This window comes from Harpia harpyja, chromosome 11 (genome assembly GCF_026419915.1).
Source record: "Harpia harpyja isolate bHarHar1 chromosome 11, bHarHar1 primary haplotype, whole genome shotgun sequence".
NCBI lineage: Eukaryota > Metazoa > Chordata > Aves > Accipitriformes > Accipitridae > Harpia > Harpia harpyja.
Window position 1 is genome coordinate 20,871,038 of NC_068950.1, and position 17,457 is coordinate 20,888,494.

A 17,457-nucleotide genomic window follows, 5' to 3' on the forward strand; every position below is an offset into this window, starting at 1 on the left:
ACAGCATCCTGCAGAAGTGTGAAGGGGAAACATTCCTAATGCACTGTCTGATAGAGGGTGATGGAGTTGCTAGATAACGGAATTGCTCTTTTACTCAAATTGGTTCAGGTCTGTATTTCAGTGTGGCAGTTCCCAGGCTTTAATCCTCTTGGCTCCCATAGAATTGCTATATAACTCAATGGGTTTACATTCAGACAGGAATTTTTTTATCACTGTCTTAAACAATTAACCTTTCAGTGCTGCTGGAAAAGAACAGTAGTACCATTCTGTGATCCTTGTCTTAAATAATCTTATGTCCTCTCCACACCAGCTCACAAACTACGTAAGCCCAAGACCCCAAAAGGTCAGCTCTGCATCCAGAATTTCCCAGTGTGAGAAGCTCTCTTCATCTTGGACTTCAGCCACCCACCCTAGAAACAAAGGCCAAATGCTAAGATTTGAAAGGGATTGGACTCAAAAGTCACCCAACTCTAGTTGTACAACAGGCTGTGATTGCTTTCCAGTTCTAAAGGTAGTGATTCTTGAGCTTTGACAGAAATAGCTTTGGAACACAGTTATAGCTAGCATAGATCTACTGTGGTTCAGTGCATTTTATAGGATTTATACATGTTACCTTACTTGAAGTTATGCCATCCAGAATGTGGCTTACCCAAACAAGTTCTTCTATGAACAGCAGAGTCCAGTTTTATGGACCCTGTAAATCCAATGGATTTACATCCCACATCACTAAACTCCTTCTGCCCTTATCTTCTGTTTCCCTGCTTCTTATATTGTTTTCCCTGATCCCTTTGCTATGCTGCCAGGTATCCTTATGTCTCTTAAACTTGCTGGACTGAAAATAATTCTGCAGAATTATTAATACATTTGGTAACTATGAGTGTAGTGTAAATGATAGTATAGGTTTATGTCTTAAAAAATTTAAAAGCACATAAATACTAAACAAACCTGAAATATACGTAAAATTTTTGTAGGGTTTTTAATTGCTTTTTCCCCACAACCATTGAGGGGGTTGCAGTGCATCCAGATCCTAAATTATAGTGGCTCTGAGTAAATGAATTGGAGTCATGAAAGCTGAGAATATTGGAAAACTAAGTAGCACATAGTTCTGTCCAGCACCTAACAGCAATGGCTGATTTAAAGAAAATGTCTATCTGCTTGCTGGGGGTGGTATTAAAGCACATAACTTCTCTCCCTTTATTGAAAGGAATGAGAAAGCTTTGATATAAAAGTACTGATACTCTTTCAGCTTCAGTAAACTTTTACAAAGCTTTTGTGCACTTTAATATAACCATAAAACAATGGAAGTTTATACCATATCTTAAGTTTGTATACTGTATCTCAGGTTCAAGTGATGTTCTGGAAACCCTGAAGCTTTCTTCAGAAAGTTGACTTGGGTTTCTTGTGCATGAACACTTTTCCAGTCTGCCTTACAGTAGACTTTTTGATCCCTGAGGTTTTTGTCCACTATGACTAAAATCATGTAGGGTTTTTTTTTTTATTCCATGTCTAAGCCCATTCATTTCACATGTGAACAAAGACACCATTTTTTTCAAAGGTGGTAAATGCTGCAATGTCAGTTAAGACTATAGGAGCAGCAAGAAATGAGATCAGCTGAATAATATCAAGAATAAATTTGGTCATAGACTTTTACGAAAAAAAAAAAAAGACATTTTTATATGGAAAGGTTCTTCACTACCACTTCATTAAGAAAAAAATTGCTTTATTCTTGTGTTCTCTCTTTTCCCCTTAAGGCTTTGTGGTTATAATTTCATTCTCTAATACCTAAATTTAGTTTTGAATCAAGTACAGTAGCTCAATAGAACACCACGCATTAAGATCCACATTGAATTTCACATGACAGGCTTTACATTTGCTGAAGGCTTGGGGGCTGTAGTTTTAACAGTCATATCGCTCACATTTTGGTTGAATGCAGTTTGATGCACGTCTAGGAAATTTGTGTTTTGCTCACACAGGGGATGATTCAAGTCTACAGCTGTCGCAAACAGTATGCAGGACCTAATTCATGAATAAGCTGTCAGTTACTATGTTCCCACAATAAAAGCAAATTAGAATCACAAAAGGAAATTGGCATGAAACATAAGATGAGAATTTAAAAAAATTTTTTCTAATCACAGTAGTATTAAATTTGGATGAAGATTCACCTTAAAACTTAGGATACATACCCCTGCCTCAACTTGCATTATTGCAATTGGATCTCTGTAAAGCACACCTCACCTATGAATGTAGAATTCTACACATGAAGAGTATTATTTACCCTTAAAAAGATAATAATTCATCTACAATGCTGTGAAAATAGTTATAATGAGAAAAACATTTATTCACATAATCATGCTGTTCTCCCGGCATTTATGTCATCAAGCTACCATGTAAGAAAAGTACTAAGAAATACCATGTAAGGAAATTGCCCTTTCATAGCTAAAATGAGAACTTCTCAAGAACTTAAGAAGCCGTCCAACAAACCTTTCTGAAAGTTTCCAACTTTATCTTCTAAGGCTGGGGTAAAAACATCAAATGCAGAACGTACTTCATAGCAGATTTTATTATTTCACCCTTCTGTGTGCAGGACTTTCTGCCCATTTTGCCATAATACAGTATTATGCATTTATTTACAGAAGTTTACTGACATAACGTTTCAGATGGTCAAGTGACATTTCTAGTCTTTTTCCAAGCATAAAAATAAGCATGAAGTGCCTGTTGGCATAGAAGTGCTGATGCACTGAAGTATTTTAAAAGCTATTATTTGATCCAATTGTATGTGTTAGTACCCAGACAGTAGAAAATTCAGATAAATATGAACTAAGGTTAGACATATACAAATAATATAAAACTAATTGAGTTAGTACTTGCTTAAAAGTAAGAACTGGTAATGGTTTGATATCAGAAAATATTGTATGGCATTAGACACCCATTATTTTTACTGAAGTGAATAAACTATAAAAAATACCAGAAGGAACATATTTATTTAGTATTTCTGATTGTGCATTTGGAGCCCTCTTATTGGAAATTTGTCCCCCGAAAGGCCACTTCTGTTCATCTGATCTCATATGTTCATTTTCACTTATGCTTATCTGGGATGGTACTTTTGGCTGATTGTGTGCATGTCATTATGCTTTATTTCTAAATCTTAATTTCTAATCTAGATTCACAGCATCAACATGAATACAGTTCCCCCATTTCCCTTCTTTCTGTGTCACTTGAATAAAAATCTCCACCCTTAGCTTACCCTTTGAGAAAACTCACTTTCCCTGAAAGCCTCTTCCCTCCAGAGCTTCAGAGGTGCAAAGGTGGCTCCTCATTACATGAACGTACTTTTCTCTTTTATGCCTAAAGTTTGTTTGACATCCCGGTGAGACTACAAGTATGCATGCAGTAACACGTGTGCTTAGGTTGCTGCTGGCTCAAATCTCAAGGGATGTATGCGCCCCAGTTTATACCAACTGTTGGGTAAGAACAGTTAAATACTAATCTGATAATTATTAGTGCAACATAAGAATTACAGTGCAAGATCATCCGGCTGGTAGAAACAGGTGCAGTTCATAATGATCTATTTTTTGTACAGGAAAGCTCCATCTGTAGCCATTCCTGAATATCATGTGTTGTACAGGGATTGCGTGGCATAGTTATTTAAAATCATAAATTACTGCATTTAAATATAACTAAATTCAAACAAGCTTGCATATTTCAGAAATTAATATTTCCATACCATCTGCGAAGTACCTGTAATCACACAATGCCAGCGTACTATTTGTTAAAGACCACTAGAGTGCAAGCTGTATGCCCTGAAACGTTCATCAAATAAGACCTTTAGTAAATGCAATATTGTTGCTACAAACAAGACCAAGGAATTGTTTCAGACAATTAAAGCTGCACCACACAATAGATCATTCGTGTATGTAACTTCACTTCCAGTTCAATTGTCTCTGTGTACAGATCACTCAAGTGCTCTTATCTAGTTTTCTCCAAGCTTGTTCGGACAAGTTTGAATAGTGGTAGTTTGTTCTGAAGCAGTCAGTACTTCTAACAATGCAAAGAATTAGTCTTTTGTCAGCGCATACCAAGTGCAACAAAGGCGCTGTTCTGCACAGCCTGATTCGGTGGCTGTTTTTCAGCAGAACTGATGACTACATTTCCAAATTGTGACAACTTAACACTGCTAGTGTGGCTGGAGCTTCTTTTTTTTCATATATGCTCAGTGCCAAAAAAGCTCACAGTTTAAATTGTTGCTATTTTAGAAGAGCTCATTTTATTATCATAGTTGTTGTTGGCTTTTAAGGACTACATGCCTTACTTTCTGGGTATACATAGTCATACTTGTTTTTATTTGGCATTTAGGGGAAATGTCATACCATTTTCTGAAACTTTTTAAAATATTTAACAAATGCTTCTGGTCATATTTTATTCTTAATTCTCAAAACCTCTCTTATTTATATTTTAGTATTGAAAGAGAGAATTTTGGGAAGGGACAGTTGATTATAGTAATAGTTACTGAGATTTATTTTGGTTTATTCTATTTTAATCAGCTTTAACGTAAAACTTATTTACATTTTTTAAAATTACGTGGATATGAATTTTAGATCTAAATTGAAATTATAATTTTTAATTCTTTAGATTGCTATTATCATACTGATATGTGTTCCTACATCAGAAACTGACCCTACCTCATTTTTATTATATAAACTTTGAATTATTTTACTTACAGATGTATGAAATTTTCTCTGTCCTTGGAAGTCTTCAACCCTTCTGAAAGATCTTGCTGTAGTTCATGAAAGACTATTAGGTGTAACACCCATATTATGTGAGGAAACTGTTTATGGAATAATGTGTGTTTAAAAAAAAAAGTGAACAGTGATAATCGTCCACTGTATCCTTTAACTCAATAATTCCTTTAATGATTGGAAGATGTGGAATGTAAAAATATTATACAGGAAAGCAGAAAAACAATGCAGTTGTATAGGAAAGAAGAATAAATCAGTTTTGATGGAACTGTTTTCAGTTAGAAAATGCATTTTAACAGTGAGTCAATATTTTTATTTCAAATGTATGTCATAATTTCATTTTTACTTGTATTATATTCATGTTTCAAATATAACTTCTACTGTTGCTAAAAATTTAGTTTCAATAATATATTAAAATACAATGTATCAAAATTTCCTTCCTGAGCAAAATTCTAAAATCCTGACTTATCAAACTTTGTCTTCAGTATGAATAAGAATGAAGGGTCAGAATTCACCTAATAGAGAGAAAACTCTTCTTCCCCTTTCTAAAAATGGAAATAAGGAAAAAATCTTTTTAGCAAGTGATTTTTCTATTATTGAAAATATAAGTATCCTTTAGACCTACAGAAGTTAATATATTTTTAGTAGAGAAGAAATAATTTTAAAATGTTCAATGGCCCTTTATCTTATGAGACTTCTTAGCAAGATGAGTATATTGGGAAATATTCATATGTTCTGAATCTGTATGCTCTGTGTGTATATCTAGGGCTGTAGAAAAGTATAACTTGAAGAGATATGAAATATAATTTGAAATTTTAAATACGTCTAATCTATCAGACATAGGCTGACAAAGATCAAGTTTCATTAATAATTTGGGGATGGAAACCACCAATAGGTAGATGGACTCCTAAACTCGTGACTGTAGGTGTAGAATGGATTCCAGGCAGAGAACCATATGCTTGCAGTAAGGCCATCACTCTTTGTTTATTTTTGGGGGTTTTTTTAATGAGATTGTTTTTTGGGTCAGACAATATATCTATATTCACATTCCCCAGAACTATGTCTCAACTTTGTAGTTGGTGTCAGTGATTCAGCAGCAATGACAGTGAGCTGGTATGAAAGATGGATGGGGAGCATCTGGTTTCCTGTCATGCTTATTGCTAGAAAACACCATTTGTGACCTCCAGTGCCTACATCCTGTGTGTGGCTCTGAAGAGAGAATGTGCTGTAGCTACCTTTGCACCAGTAAACACTTAATCATTTCAAACATCATCTTTGCTCTGTTACTGTAGCTGTTGTCCGCAGAATGGTCTGTTTGAGCTCAGTTTTCAAGTGCTGAACATTGTACTGCTTGTATTTTATTCTGGAATTGGATTGAGAAATAAAAATTATGTTGGAACTTCTCCAAATTCTTTTCAGTGCATGAGAAAATTCTAACAACAAAAATGCATGCAGATCTTGTGAACAGCAACATTTCTAAGTTCTATTTCTTTTAGCATTGATATTTCAGTTGATCAAATGGATTTGAAGTTTATTTTTTCTGGTGAATGGACACCATTAATCCTTCTCAGAGCTATCACTTCCGCTATCTGCTTCTTAGAACACTACCATTGAAACTTTGAATGTAACCTTCACAACTAAGAGAATTAGAAACTTCTTGTCTTTAACCAAGATTTTGATTTTGGCTCACTAAAAGCTTTCCTATGAACTAGCACAGTTTTAGTTTTAATTTGATGAGATATCTAAGTTACATCTAGATGTGGAGTTGATTCTTCTATGCCAGGAGGAGTACTTAGAATTTGAAGAACTCCACAGGTTATAACAGCCCCCTTGTTCCACCCCTCCAGTGGAGGCTCTAAAATCGGTGCTAATTTAGACAGAGAAATATTCTCCTGTGAAAAGCAGTCATATTTTTCCTAGCACTGAACAAAGAACTTCATTAGAATGTGGAAAATGGTATCACATCAACTCTGTTCCATTCTTGTTAAACTTCTTCCTAAGAGAGGTTTCTCCCAGAACTTTCATCCTTCTCTCCTGTGGAGTTGCATGCATGGTCAAGAAGGACCTTGTCAGGTCAGTGACCTCAGTGTGAGTCCAGACGCAGTACAAAGGTGATCACTCAGCTTATCAAAAGTATCAGTCTCACAGTTGCATCTCATTGCTTTAATGTAAAGACTTTGCCATAGCCCAGAGCTGAAGTGGCTGGGCAGATGCTTGGGAGCACAAACCGTGGTGGTTAGTGCGAGGGCTTCTAGAGGCTGCAGACTTTGAGGAATTAGAGACGAACAAGGGGAGCATGGGCTGCCTATGCATTTCCTGAAGCTTCATTTTATATGTATGCAAGTTTTCCTCTTAATGATGGGGGCTTGAGGAGAGGGTGTTTAGAAAGGCTGTAGTATCTTTTGCCCAGGCATATGGCAAGTAGCTTCCAAATGGATGTAAACGATCTGTTCTTTCCTTTGATGTGACTTCACTGAACACAGCACAGATAAAAGGCTCTCTACAGTTTATTGTAAAATTACTAGCCAAAATTAGACATCCTTAGATCCTTCAGAATTTGCCAAGTGTGCTTAACTGTTCCTGTCTCCCTTTACAATGTAAGCTGCAAGCAAATCTAGGGCCCCCCTTCTCCTCTTACAAGACAAACGTGGTACTCTTGTAGCATCATATGAATGTAGCACAACAGGATTACATCTTCTGGTTTGTTGCCTTTATGTAGACACAAAGCATGCTTCTTTTTTGCTACCTTGCATTTTTATTCCTTGTGCCTTCTGACTTGCACATCTACTTTAGTGAAGTATTTCAGGCCAATACAGAGTTTGCTGGCTGGTCAGTTATCAGTGGAAATGTTGTTTTAAACATAGTTTCAGAGGGGATTTCATGGGGGCGAGGTTCATTCACAGTTACAGAAGGTGGCACTTGGTGAAACCAGACAGAGAAATCCTTAGCGTGTCTAGACAACCAAAACATTTCCTAAAGAGAGGAAGAAAATAGACCACTGATTTTCTATAGTAAATTTAGTATCAAACAGCAAGTCCTTCCCTCCCCAAGTTAAAATATGATCGTTGAGTTGCACTTATTTAATTTAACCTGTCTTCACATGGTGAATGTAACAGAGCTTTCTGAAAGATGGTTTATCATTAACCAACAACATTTAGTAAACAGGCTGTATTGCATGGAATATCAAAGGCAGAAACATGTTTTCCCACTTGGAAGCTTGTGCACATATCCCACCATTGTGAATGATAGTTACATGCTCAAGGCATGTGGGGAAGAGTAGAGGAGATGCCTGTTAATCCTCTTCACGATCATGCAGGTTCAAGTCATACTACTGGATATATGTTGGCAACATGTTTGTCTTGAGGTAGCTCTGCACCAAGACAAGGGCCCATGTTTCTGATGTGTGAATGATGAAAATATACTGTAATTAGTAGAAAGTGTTATGAAATAAAAAATGCAGTCTTTCTGTTCTTCAGATGTGGTAATTACTGGAATGTAATCCTAGGACTTGATTTCCCACCTCCTGCCCCACACCCCTGAGCGGCACTCTATTTAGAATAAGCTGAAGCAAAATGTTTGACCTACCTTGCTCCCCTAGTTTATCAGATTGCACCACCACTAATGGGGAAGTTAAATTTGAGAGAGAATAATGGAATTACTCAGCCACTTAAAAGGCCGTTTGTCATAGTAGTTGCAAGGGTTTACGATGTATTTTATTAGAATTAGAGTTTATATGCAATCTGACAAAGTATAAAAAGTGAGAACACAAACATTTATCTAAATATGTTTCATAATACTCTTGTGCAATGTAAACACATCATATGGCCGTGCTTTTAATTAAAGTGACCATTGCTAATTCCCCAAACCTATATATCCTTCCTCACTTAAAAATACATGTCATTTTCATCTCACTATAAAAATCCATGACTCCCCAAAATTTTTCTATCCTGCAAACATAGTCCATATGTGTTGACGGGTTAAGGGGCAATGTGTGGCAGGATGCATCAAGTTTCAATTAGATAATGCAAGCATATTAATTATCTACAAGAAAAGTCTGAACTAGAGTGTGTGTCTGCTAACATTTCATCTTGTTTTCTTTTTTTAACTCTCATTTTTCTTAGCATTTAATTTGTTCTTGCATTTTCTTTTAATAAGAGACTTACTGAAATTTCATTGCAGCAAATCAATTGTTTTTTAATATGGAAAATATTTTTTTAATGGAATAGAAATTTTGTGATGAAAATCCAGACTCTTTCTTTGCAGTTGTGGCTAAGACATGTGATTTTAATAAGACAAACTTTACAGTTATTTTTCAAATGCCATGTTATTCCTTGTCATATTTTTAATTGCAGTGTTTCTAGTAGACAATTTGTGTAGGCTGCTTTGTTTTCTTCCTCCACTTAGAATAGTAAGATAAGAGCAGATACTTGAAGGAAGTCTCTAGCCAAGAATAAGATAAGGCTATTGTCATTTAACTCTTTCATTATGTGATAAAGTTTTTATCCATTCTAGAAAGACTTGGTTAACTCCTAAAGAAGCAGTGACCTATCTGAACGGGTCTGTTTCTGGTGATATTTGGAGCCTCTCTGAGATACAAGGAAATACAAAAACCTTCTTATTATGCCTATATACAGTCCACAAGCTGTTGTAGAGTGCTGTCCTGTTCTTCTGCAATGTCAGTGGCCACTTCACAGGCTCAGTAACAAAAGAGGGACGGCAGGGACCTGTTTCAGTCCTAGCAGCATATTTGTTGGATGAAGATCAGGTTAACAACCTTGTCGTGGTTTAACCCCAGCCAGCAACTAAACACCACGCAGCCGCTCACTCACTCCCCCCCACCCAGTGGGATGGGGGAGAAAATCAGGAAAAGAAGCAAAACCCGTGGGTTGAGATAAGAACGGTTTAATAGAACAGAAAAAGAAGAAACTAATAATGATAATGATAACACTAATAAAATGACAACAGCAATAATGAAAGGATTGGAATGTACAAATGATGCGCAGTGCAATTGCTCACCACCCGCCGACCGACACCCCGCCAGTCCCCGAGCGGCGAATCCCTGCCCCCACTTCCCCGTTCCTATACTGGATGGGACATCACATGGTATGGAATACACCGTTGGCCAGTTTGGGTCAGGTGCCCTGGCTGTGTCCTGTGCCAACTTCTTGTGCCCCTCCAGCTTTCTCACTGGCTGGGCATGAGAAGCTGAAAAATCCTTGACATTAGTCTAAACACTACTGAGCAACAACTGAAAACATCAGTGTTATCAACATTCTTCTCATACTGAACTCAAAACATAGCACTGTACCAGCTACTAGGAAGACAGTTAACTCTATCCCAGCTGAAACCAGGACAAACCTAAAGTAGTTTTACTGGCCCAAGAAAGTGGGGAAACACACCCTAAGAGATAGAGATGATGACTTTATAGAGTGATAGATAGCAAGATAGAAAAAGTACTAACTCAAAAAGACTGGTGCTCCTTGTGTCCTGAGAGCTTAACTGACCATCTACTGAGAAATGTAATGCCAGTACTTCCTGGCTGTGCAATGGGATCCTGCCAATAGCCACATGTGCTGTAGTGCTGGCAGGAGTTTTACTATACAGGTGTGGGACATCTTGACTCCTGTGTAACTGCACAGCAAAAGGAATTACTCATTTTTCATACATATATCTGGAAAAAATTCAATTTACACTGTATTTGGTGTAGGAATTGCCCAAGAAATGTGTCTGAGGTACATCTGTGTATGCAAAGGCACAGGATCTAGCTCCAGGGTCTTAATAGGGCTCTACATACAGCAACCCTCCTGAAAGCATATGAGAATTTTTCTTCCTCCAAGGGCTGCAGAAGTAACCTACTGTCACCATCCCATCTCACAGAAGTCAAGCCTCTGTGTGTTCACACTATAGCTCATATCCTCCTGCTTCTTTGCCTGCCTATTTTTGACTTCTATACGGCCATGGTATCAATGTGACATCTGGTGTTTCCAGTCAAGCAACAGCTCTGGGGATAACAGCCCTCCCTAAAACACCACCTCTGACAAACAGCCCTGGCAGCTCTGGCATGACAACAAGGGCTCCAGCAAGCCTGAGCCCACAGACTTTCCCTCTCCCTTGCGGTGGAGATAAAACCAGATGAACCTCTCTGTGTACCAGCTCATGTTTTGGCTGATTTCATTCCTACACCTGTTGATATTTTTATCAGCTCAATGGATTTTTTTTTATATGAGCTTACCTGAAGCTTCAGTCCTTACACAACTTTGCAGTAAAAAACAGGTTGTTGACTATGATTGTACAGGGATAAGAGAGATATTGCTATTGGGGCTACGCATGACCTTTTTATTCAGTTTGTGACTTAAAAAAAATATTTGCTTTTAAAAAACTGGCTTTAAGTTTGATTTAAAGAGGGATCAGTGTGGCAAAGCTCACCTTTGTCTTCTAAATGTGAGGTGGGAAAGTCCCTTCATTGCTCTGCCTGTTTTGGGAGAGTCTTGATACTTTTATTTCAGTCCATGGCTGAATACACAAGGACACAGAACAGAAGGAGGGATAGCTTTCACTAGTTTATCTGCTGGTGGTTTGGGTGCATTTTTGCTTATACTGTAATAAAACACGTCTTACCTCAAGATAGTTCGGGTAAAGGGTTGGAAACGGTACAGATTTTTGACAGGTAATCACATTTCTCGAAACTCCTACAGAAAACTATTGGAAATCTTACATGGGTAGATTCCCTGCCTATTATTTATCTATATTTGTTTGGTTCAAAGATTCTCCATCATGGGCAAGAGAGGAATGCTGGTATTTATCAGGATGACGTTGACAATAATACAGATAAAATGGTATCTAGTGACTTTGTTTATGCTTTGGGAATACAAATTCCTTGGATAGATTTCTGCTCTGTTGTATCCGTTTTTCTTATTACATGCTGTCATCGCAAAATACTGTACTGCTGCATCTTGTTCAGACATCAGAGTCACAGGAACTTTGAAGCTTGGCCTCTGGTTTCAGCATGGTTTTAATTGAATTTTTAGCTTTGGAACCCTGTTATAAACATATCAGCAGAATTTTACGAGAAACTTTTAACTATCTATTATGTGATTTTGTTGCCCATTAGTGAATTCAGCAAATTAAATCCAAAGGCGCTGAGAATGAATACAACGAATTAAATCCAAAGGCCCTGAAGTCCTGCTAGCTGGTGCTGATGGTACAAAGCTCACACCATTGGTACTCAAAGTAAAGGAGCTGTCCTGGAGCATAATAAGGAACTACACACCATGTTTGGGGGTGGCAGATACTCAGTCCTTTGAAAGGAAAGGTGTTTACTTACAGAAGAGGAGGAGGAAAAAAAAAGCCAGACTTCTGATACATTCTTAGTTTCTATGTATTTTACACGTACTTAGTCGTGATTACATATTGGATCTATCTGGAAGATTTACAAGATGACTCAAAATAAGGAGTAAAAAAAAAATAATAATCTGCAATTACAGTATTTAAAAAGGGTTTGAAATACTGTTATCACTGGAAAGGTGGCATTTCCAGAAGATGCAGTGATTTAATATTTCTCTTAAAAAAGCCTTTTATTGAGCATTCAGCTGCAATCTGGTTTCTCCAATGGAAATATTTTATTATAAAACATAAGTATTTTCTTTGTCAGATGAATTTGGGTTGTACTGAAATATATTTGTTTGGAATATCACTGTTCAGTTGTATTTGGACAATAGGAAATATTTAGACAGCACCTTTGAATGAAAAAAGCATTTATTTGAATATGTTTATTATTAGATACATCATGTATTAGACACAATTACAGCAGAGTTAATTTTTCAGACAAATAGGTAAAAATTAAAAAAAAAAATCGGTCCCTTTCATGCTAAATCTTCTTAATAATAGGTTTTTTTTCTTATTGTTCTTACAGCCCCTCAAGCAAATCAGGCTAGGATTCTGTCTGATGTGCGTTTGTTTGTATTTAAGACATTAACCTGTCTAAGAAGTGAATACAATAGAGGATCATATTTCAAAACTATGAATGTATTCCAGCTTTGTGAATCAAAGACCTTCTGACAGAGCTTTTACTTGTCAAAATAAAATATGTATTTTAACATTTCTATCTGCATACTCTGATGTATATCCTCTTCCAACCTGTATTTAAAATGTCAATTGCCTAACACAAATTGAGAACATCCATATAAAAATGACTGTGTCTACATGTTTGGAATTGTTATGTGGTTTTTACTTTAAAAATGCATACATTAAAAAGAGGACTTAACAGTTTTACTTTAGCGTTGGTATTAAAAATCGCAAATATTTCTTAAATACTGAGAACTTCACTAATTCTTTTAACTGTAGCAAACTTTACTGCTCTGTTGACAAGTTCATGTTTTATCAGCATTGCACTTCTCGTTAGGGTTCTGTAAAGCACATTGTACAGAAGATAAATTTAACAGGACGATCACAGGTCATGGATAGCCACACAACTATGTCATGACGCATTATATTCCAAAGACTTTGTGAAACAGTATTGTGACTGCAAATTTTCTCAATTCCGGAAGATTGTTTTAACCAAGTGACTGTTAGTATCTTGAGTTAGTGTATTTCAGGCTCTCATGAGTCTCTTGTCTTCAACTACAGACCTTTGAGGAGATTTATCCTTCCTAAAGAAATATTCTAATGTCTCTTCCTTCAGAAGCCCAGAGACATGTATACAGCAAACTGAGCAGAGAGGCATAGGAGAAAACTCACAGCATTTTGAATTAAATTCCAATGGCATTTTAGTATTCATTTCAGCCAACCTGCAAATCTCACCAATTTGGTGGGAAGAACAGTGTAGACAAACTTAGCAGCAACAGCACTGGGGAGGATCCTTTCAGATAAAGAAAAAACTCCTTAAAATCCTAAAACACCTTGCCAGCACTTGAATAGAGAGGAATCAGATCCTTACTTCTCTATAAAACTTATCTTTTTACCAACCTGAAAGTTTATTTCTTGTTTGTCAAAGTGACAGCAGTCGGGTCAGCTCTCTGTAACATGACCAAGCACAAAGGTATATATAGTCTTCACTCAGAAAGCTGGCAATAGGCAGCATCAGACAGGAATTGGGGTATTCCCCTGCACAAGGGGACTGGAGTTAAGGGGGGTACCATTAACCAGATCAGTATCTTCTCACCCATCTAATGCTGACAGCAAGCCTGCCGCAGAGCGCCTCTGAGGGCACCGCTTGGGGAATTCACAGTTCCAATACTCTGAAGAATATTTTTTTGTCAGGATAACATGTTTTGTTTATTCACGAAAGAATATATTTGATCAAAGATCTCGGGGCTTATCTGTCTCGATATTTTTGTCATTTATTATACAATGTCTGTATTTTCTAGGTCACTTACATATTATGCTTATATGTGAGCATGTCAAAGAAATGTATTCACTAATGTATGTTTAATGTGAATGCATCTGAACTATTATTCAAACAATGAATATTTCCTACTCCTTAATATGCTCACTTGACTCTGTTTGAAAATTAACATTTCTTATTTTGATATTATCCATAGTCCTGAATACTATCAGCAGATACAAGTTTAAAAAGACAAAACATTTACAGTTAAGCATTATACTCTGATGAATGTTTTTCACTAATTAACCCATTTTAGTTGTTTTGTACCCCAACATGCTCTGTATTCATCATTTATGTGCTCTATTTAACTCTTTTCAGGCAGAAAACAATATGAATATATACAAGAAAGCTCCTGCATATGTTACTCTAGTGAATTGCTCATTGTTTGAATGTGCTAGCTGGAAAGCAATTATTGTAACTCAATAGAAAATTCTTGTTCTCTTGTTTAATAAAAAAATTGCACATTTTCCAGGACACGGTGTTCCTAAAAGTGACAGACTGACTCTATATGAAATAGAAAATACATACTGAAATTCCCATTTTTGTAAAAAAAGAAGTTTTCAAAATTTTCATAGGGCTAATATCTATGACACACTCTGAAATATTGTAACACCCCTAAACAACAGACCCTGCAAAAACATTGATGTTGTCTCTGTATTGTCTCCACAGAATTTCCGAAGGCATTTATATATTTGGAAACATCTTTTACCAAAAATATTTGAACCTGAAATGTGTAATTCATATCCCAACAAACTGATTTGGTAAGTAGATGCTATTTCTTTTGCATAATTCAGTAAGATTAAATTGAAGAATTTTTGTTGGAATTATCTGGATGTTTCAAACAAAATAGAGTGTTCCTATAGGAATTTTCCTTTCACACCTGGAGAACAGAATGTTACTGACATTCAGAACTGTAATGATTTTAGCAATGCTAACTATGTCTGGCAACCAATGTTTGCTCTAATTCTTCATAAAGTGAATAACATTTTTAACACTCAAGAGGTTTGAATACCTTATTCTCAAGAAACCGGTATACACTTCCTTAATATAGATTTGAAAATCTCAACCTACCTATGTAATAATGCACAGTTTCACCTTGGATGAAACATAATATTGAGTATAACGTAATCTCCAAACCTTTGGCTTTTCTTTTTATTGAGATGGTTATCTGCAATTGTTTTTTCTGGCATGGGTTTCTTGTGGCTAGATAGACAAACTATGAGTTCTCTCAGTACTTAAACTTGATGCCTAACAGTCAGATAAGTCTGAAAAGGGGCAAGGGAAGAGTTCATGGTGCTTGTGGAAACCGTGGACTTCTATGCTATAATGTTTTGAGATATATATTTTAAAAATCCAAAGTCATGCAAGAGTAAATTCCGTTCAGTAATGCATCATGAATATTTGTGCCATCCTCTGAGTATAGAACACGTGCTGGCTTTTTTTTGTGTTCAGTAACATGAGATGTTACATAGCGCTGGTGGTACCACATTGATTTTTAGCCTGACGGGCATTTCCTGAAGTCAGTAGTATTAAATTTAGAGATGATACATATGCAGGATAATTGATTTGAGTATTGAGAAGTTTTAAATGGAGGAGAATTAAATCAAGTGGAATATTCAAGTTTGGTTTGTGATTTTCTTTTGAACTACAGCCTGGTTTAGGCTGTGTGCAAAACTATGCTCGCTCCTCTTTCCTTATACTGTATGAGGTGAAAATATTATTGTTATATAGTTTATTGCACTGAAAATGAGAGTTATAATTAGATTTCTGTTTCCATCAAAGCTTATCCTAAAGCTCCTGTTAGAAACAACTAGATAGATTTACTTTACTAAAAGGGCAGCACAAGAAATAAATCCAGTAAGATATGATTCAATGCCTATAAGCAGGCGGGTGAGAAACATAAAACACCATTATTCAAAAATATTTATTGAAAATGGATATTTAGAAGGAAGAACCCTGTGGCTGGAACAGAAATTAAAATAATTCCCAAAGCAAGCACAGACATGAAACTTCAAAAGAAAAATTTGAGACTGGCTAGAAAAGGGAGCAAAAAGTTTCTGTTTGGAGCAAGTAATTATCTTTTAGGATTTTACCCCATATTGTATCAATGCACTGCTACCCAGTTTAGCTTGGAGCACAAGTCCTTCATTCATTACTAAACTCTTTCTGTTTCTTTACATTCATTACATATTCAGAGAAAACACCATGCAATGAGAGTCTTTTTAATATATTGTTTTACAATTTCACATTAATTTTCTAAATTTAGTAATCATTAATGAATCTATGTCTGATTATTTTAAAGGAAATTTCTCTCTCTAATATTGTAAATAATATCAGATTAATCTGCAACCTGAACTTTGTGGTACAAATTCTGGAAGGATGGTAGTTCTTTGGGAGAATTCAGTTTCAAACTAGAAATAGGTCATTTATTGAAGAAGTCACAGAAGTAGGAGAAATTCTTTCCTCCTTTGGCATTTCTCCCTATTTTCCCTTCATGCATTTCTTATTACCAATGTGCATTTTTTTCCAGCACCCAAATTTTGCCAGTATGTTAGAATACACTCATCTTGCTGAGATTTGTTACATACTCAAGTGTTACTGTAATTGACAGTTCAGGGTAGCTCTGTCCCTTGAGTTTTGCATTTTATTTTCTGTTGAAATGTTTACTACCTTGTTCTGATAATCTCTGCCAGTGAGAACAGAATGAAAAAAAGGAGGGGTGATGTCCTCATTTCAGAAACACTGCAAGGAGACCAAAGATCAGGCCAGACATTGGAGTAAGAATTATTCAGAACGGATTTGTGAGCAAATGCAAGAGCTGCCTGCCTTCCTGGATAATATTAGCCATTAAATGTGGGAAAGTCAAGTCTTCCATTTCCCTGGAAAAGCTCAAAGGGATTCATAATGGGAACCATAATTCTTAAATGAGATTCATCATACAGATCAATAGTTTAGGTGAATTTTGACTGTGTTTAAAGCTCAGTACAGCACTTCAGACTAGATGACCCCAAATAAGGATTTACCAGCTTAGCATTTGTTAGCATTCAAGTTTCAGACTTTGGTCTTTGTATGAAGCTAGTTATGTATTGCACTATATGTTATACAACTTGCATAATTTTTGATACATTTTAACTGATCCAAAAAGGGAAATATATTGGACATGAACAGATCAAATAATTTTGCCTGGGAAGGCATCCTCACAGCCTGATTTTTGGGTTACAATTAGCTAGGTACAGTGAATGCAATGGTAGTGGAAGACAGCTGAAAAGGGCTGGCTGTTCCCAGGTGCTCAGTAAGGTTTCCTTCCCTGGCCTCACTGTGTGTGAGAAGTTTGAGCCT